Below are 6,325 nucleotides of genomic sequence, written 5' to 3' on the forward strand. Positions count from 1 at the left end.
CATGGAAGGTACCAAGAAGTGTTTCTACTGACAATGTTATTGATGACATGTCAAGAGGGGTTTTTACAAGAAGACAACTGAACCAATTCTGCATGAATGTTGCTTTCGTGTCCAATATTGAACCCAAGAAAGTTGAAGAGGTGTTAAATGATGAAAATTGGATGTTGGCAATGTAAGAGGAGCTGAATTAGTTCACAAGACATAATGTATGAGAGCTTGTACCGAGAAAACCTGATCTATAAGTTATTGGTACAAAGTGGGTTTTCTGCAACAAAATGGATGATTCAGGTGAAATCATAAAGAACAAGGCAAGGCTAGTTGCTAAAGGCTACTGTCAAGAAGGAAGGAATCGACTATGATGAGACATATGCTCCTGTAGCTAGATTAGAAGCTATCAGAATACTTCTAGCTATAGCATCTACAATGAAATTCAAGTTATATCAAATGGATGTAAGGAGCGCCTCTCTAAATGGATACATCAAGGAAGAAGTCTATGTTGAACAACCATCTGGATTTGAAGATTTTGAATACTCTGATCATGTATACAAACTGAAGAAAGCTTTATATGGATTAAAGTAAGCACCAAGATCGTGGTATGAAAGGTTAAGTGAATTTCTCATAAAGAAAGGATATTCAAAAGGAAAAATTGATTCCACCTTATTCATAAAAAGCTCAAATAAGGACAAACTGTACGTGCAAATTTATGTTGATGACATTATTTTCGGTTCTACTAACCCTATGTTGTGCAAAGAATTTTCAAAAATCATGTAGGAAGAATTTGAAATGTCAATGATGGGAGAATTGACATACTTCCTTGGACTGGAAGTCAAGCAAACTAAGGATGGTATATTCATCTATCAATCCAAATACTGCAATGATCTACTGATAAGATTTAAGATGCTGGACTGCAAAGATGTTGCAACTCCCATGGCAACTAATTGTTACTTGGATCTAGATGAGGCTGGGAAAAATGTTGATCAAAAGATGTATCGAGGTATGATTGGATCATTAGTCTATCTTACTGCTAGTAGGCCTGACATAATGCATAGTGTTTGTCGTTGTGCTAGGTTTCAATCTGCACCTAAAGAATCACATCTTACAACGATAAAAAGAATTTTAAAGTACCTCAAAGGTACCAAAGGCCTTGGACTATGGTATCCAAATGGCACAAATCTTTTTTGTAAATGGTTACAGTGATTCTGATTTTGGAGGTTGTAAACTAAACAAAAAAAGCATCAGTGGCACATGTCACTTACTTGGATCATCATTGATCTCTTGGCATTCAAAGAAACAAGCATGTGTGGTTTTATCTACCACAGAAGCTGAGTACATAGCAGCTGGAAGTTGTTGTGCACTGTCTCTTTGGATAAAGAGTCAATTAGAGGATTATGGCATTAAGCTAGAAAATATTCCTTTGAAATGTGACAATACTAGTGCTATAAATTTAACGAAGAATCCTATTTTACACTCGAAAACTAAGCATATTGAAATAAGACATCATTTCATTCGAGATCATATAAATAAGGGCGAAATCAAAATTGAATATGTTGATACTCTACATCAATGGGCTGATATCTTTACAAAACCTCTGAACAAAGAAAGTGTTTTTACGATCCAAATTGAACTAGGAATTTTAAATGATAGTAGTGTGAAATGACTGATTCGACTACGTCCTATTTGAAGTCAATTATGCTTATTCTGTCATACATCTTTACATATTGACTTCTGTTGTTATTTGGTTATAATTCTTGTTTAACCATTATGCTTGATCTAGAAAAGGTTGTTGAAAGGTTTTGCAGGAAGGACATTACTTTGGGAATTACAATTGGAATTCAACATTTGCAAAAGCAATGCATTCGAATGATGATTTAAAGCATTCGATTGAGTCTAAATGGGTTAACAATTCCATATCTAGAATCTGATTCTATCTTTACTGTTTGCTTAAATCATGCATAATCTGCTATTATCTCTGCTCTTATCTGTTGCAAGTATCTAAATTGAGATAATATTGTGAGATTGTTGAAGTTTGTATCATTGCATATCTATGTGGTTTGATATTCTAACTTTGATACAACTCTGTGCTTAAAATGCTAAATCTATGATATTCTGCATTATGCACCTGATTTGATTTTATAATGAATAATGACAGGGGGTATCACTATTTACACATTTTACATCACACATCTATATTCCAGGGGTAGTTAATCTTGTCTTGTGCTGAAATTGTGTTTATGAGAGCATCATTATATTTTACAAATTGCATATTTTTCTGATGCATCTTTGATTTTAAATCTGCATAAATATCTGAAGCATTCCTTTTTTGTTAATGCACAAAGGGGGAAAGATATATATATATGTGAGTATGAGAGCTAGTATAAATGCTTTGTGAAAGGGGGAGTGTAATCTGTCTCATACTTTATCTGCTTGATATTTTTGCTGAATATGCAAAGTAATTGAACTGATTGAACTGTTGCTTATAAGCTATTACTCTGTCATGTGTTGAATTGTATAAACATGGTTGAGTTATTAATCATGGTTGTGCATCATAAAAAAAGGGGGAGATTGTTGAGATTGTTGACAACACAAGCTCTATATCAATCTAGTTTTTGATGATGACAACACAATGCTTAATAACAGTACACATGTTGTTGCAGTACACGTTCTTATTCTGAATTGATTGATATATCTGTTGAACAAGTTTTGATGTACTGTGATGTATGTTCCTATGTTAATTGTGAGTTATATCTGTGGAACATGCTTCTATGTTAATGTGTAATAAAATGTCTTTGATAACAGTACATTTTGGAAGTGAAAAATCACAAGCACTTTATGAACTTATAATTGTGTGACAAAGTTCTAGTACAATCGAATACACCTGTAATGGACTCGAATATTCTAAAACCTTTGTAAAGATTTTGAACATCAGTGCTTTGTGTCGTTTTGGATTGAAAAGAATTTCAAAATGTTTTCACATGTGTCAGTCGACTTTGTCTCGTGTACATTCGACTGTATTATTGATCTGTTTTGGAATTCTGTTATGCTTACGCACTCCAACGGCTATAATTTTAAAAGTTAGTTAAGCATTGATGACTTTGTCAACTGTATTGAATGTGTGTTGATTTTCGTTGACTGAGAGCCTATGTGATGATTGTCGGTTTTTATTGTTTTAGTACAGTCGACTGGATTAATAGGCTATTCGATTGAGAAACAATTTGTCTAACAAAAAACTATAAATTGGATGAACACGAGTTGTTCAGAGACTTTTGTGAATCTGACATTTTGATTTCTTGTTTCAGATTGAATTCTTTGTCTTAACAGCTCCAAGAATTCTCCAAGAAGACAGTGGTGATCTATCTAGAGAGAGATTCAAAGGTAGAAGACTTATGCGCTGACTGTGTGATTATTATCTGCACAAAGAAGGTGCTTCTTGATGAATGTTGAAAAACAATTATTTTCATATGTCATTTTAGACCAAATTACGCCCTTTACTACTTGGAATGAGCTTAGAATCAAGCAAAACTCAATAAATGAGTCCTTAGAGAGTCAAAAGCTGTTTTTAGTGATATTATGCTTGTTTTGCATTGTTTTGTAGCATTTTTGAGTAAATGAAGAATGGAGTTAGAGATAGAGGTCGTAAACTCAAGAAAATAGAAGAAAATAGAAGAATTGAAGAGTCGACGCACTGCCCGGCGACAAATTCCACCGTCGGGCGGTCCAGGGCGAGGAGTAGGCACCTGACGTTGGCGTTGGGCGGATTTACGATTTGAGGGAAACCGCTGGGCAGTAGTGCGATTTGTGGGAAACCGCCGGGCGCCACACTTGTTCCGCCGGGCGGTGGTCTGCTGGGCTTGGGCCTGTTTTCTGTTGTGCTCCTCACCTATATATAGCCCTATTGCGAGTTTAGATGTATTCTTTTGACATAAGGGGGCAGCCAGACCTAGTTTCACTCTCTAGAGAGGATGTCTTGGATGCTTAGGCTCCTTTTCATCTTTTCTAGGGTTTGCTTTTCCATTCTTCATCCATTTTTCATCTAGTTTTACCATGAAAATGGTGAACTAAACCCTATTGTTGTTTGGGAAACAATGTAATCTTTTGATACTCTCTTTTATTGAAACTCTTGATTATTTATATTGTTTCCATATGTTTTGATTGTTTGTTGGGTTCTCATCTGTGCTTAATGCTTTTATCGTTTAACTCATTCGATAACTGATGTTTGTCTTTATTGATACGGGGACGTACAATAATGTCATGAACTGGTGAGTAATTTCTTGATTATGCAATACCACCTAGGGATAGGGGTAGGACGATCAATTGTGTTTAACTTCTGCTCTATAATGTTGTATTAATTGTTAGGGGAGGCTAGGGATAATGAGCCAGTAATTAGTATTGGGCTCTTTACGCCGAGGGATCGAGTTAAGGGTATGCTAAGAAAGTTGCATGACAATTAATTAATGAAGCTAATAATTCAAGAGGAGTAAATAAGAGAAAGCGGATAAAGATGAAATTGTAAACCCCCAATAACTCCATTCATCCATTGTTTTCTTCTTGTCATTTGAATCAATTTCTTTTGCATGTTTATATTTTATTCTCACATCAAATTTATTAATTTTTATTTTCAAGTCTTATTATTTTAACTCACGCGAACGATAAGGCCTTTCGAGTCTCTTGGGAAAATGATACTTGGTCTTACCATTTATTATTACTTGATACAATTTGGTACGCTTGCCAGTCCGTTAACACTTCTTGATTGATCATTGAAGGCTTGACATCCTGTGAAGACTACTGTGTTGATTGAAGGCTTGGCAACCTGTAAAGTCTACTGTGGTAAGGCTTGGCATCCTATGAACAATGTTGGTTACACGTTAAGGATTGTTTGACGTGGGTTGAGATTGCAGAAGAGGGAATTCTTGCTGCAAGTCTAGTTTTTGTTGTGCAGCTATATTTTGGTTTTGGGTTAGAGAGGAGATTTATATTTTTGACATGAGGTCTTCTATAAATTCCTTGTTGTAAAAACCACAACCTATATAGTGCATTTGCTTCCTGGGTTGGAAGCACACTGGATGTAGGCATTGTTGCCCGAACCAGTATAAAAACCAGGGTTTGATTTTCTCTATCCCTGTACTCTTTAAATTCAGTCGACTATACCTGTTAAGCAATCAATTACGTTTTTCATTACTTGCATTTCAAGAAAAGATCAAAAAGCTTTATGTTTTTTTATAAAGATTGCGAAAAGATTTTCTTTTTGAAACAACACCAATTCACCCCCCCCCCTCTTGGTGTAAAGATGCCTACCTGTTGTCCTAACAAGAACAACCAAAATAAATAAATTGTACAAGTAATTAAAACAATGTAATTTTCACAACGTTAAGACACCTCCACATGCCAAGTCCAAACTGTATAACTTCTCACTATTTTATAGATGAATAAATGATCACAGATGTTGTGCAAGTCTTCATATACTAGATTGAGACATCGAACACAAGGGCAAAATATGCCTCGTTCATTGGTTTTGCGTGTTGTTTAACATATGTAGTATGAAGTCAGAAACTGATGAAGGTTGAAAAACAGTTATTTTCATATGTCGATTTGGACCAAATTACACCCTTTACTACTTGGAATGAGCTCAGAATAAAGCAAAACTCAATAAATGAGTCTAGAGAGAGTCAAAAGTTGTTTTTAGTGATTTTATGCTTATTTTGCATTGTTTTGTAGCTAATTTGAGAAAATTAAGAATGGAGTTGAAGTTACAGGTCATTGACTCAGGAAAAGAGCAGAAAAATGAAGTTTTGAAGAGTCGACGTACCGCCCAGCGGCACACTTAAACCGCCGGGCGGTCTAGGAAGAGGAGTAGACAGGGCATTTGACACAAAGGGAAACCGTCGGGTGGTGGCGATTGCCGCCGAGCGGTGGCGCCAGGTTATCGGAAACCGCCGAGCGGCACACTTAAACCGCCCGGCGGTGGCATGCTGGACTTGGGCCTGATTTTGACGCGCTCCTCACCTATAATTACCCCTATTACGAATTCAGAGTCATTCTTTTGACAGGGGAGAACAACCAGACCTAATTTTGCTCTCTAGAGAGGATCTCTTGGATGCTTAGGCTCCTTTTCATCTTTTCTAGGGTTTGCTTTTCCATTCTTCTTCCATTCTCCATCTAGTTTCACCATGACTATGGTGAACTAAACCCTATTGTTGTTGGGGGAAAACAGTGTAATCTTTTGATGCTCTCTCTTATTGAAACTCTTGATTATTTATATGGTCTCCATATGTTTTGATTGATTATTGTTGGGTTATCATCTGTGCTTAAGGCCTTTATCGTTTAACTC

Source organism: Vigna radiata, chromosome 2 (assembly GCF_000741045.1).
Source record: "Vigna radiata var. radiata cultivar VC1973A chromosome 2, Vradiata_ver6, whole genome shotgun sequence".
NCBI lineage: Eukaryota > Viridiplantae > Streptophyta > Magnoliopsida > Fabales > Fabaceae > Vigna > Vigna radiata.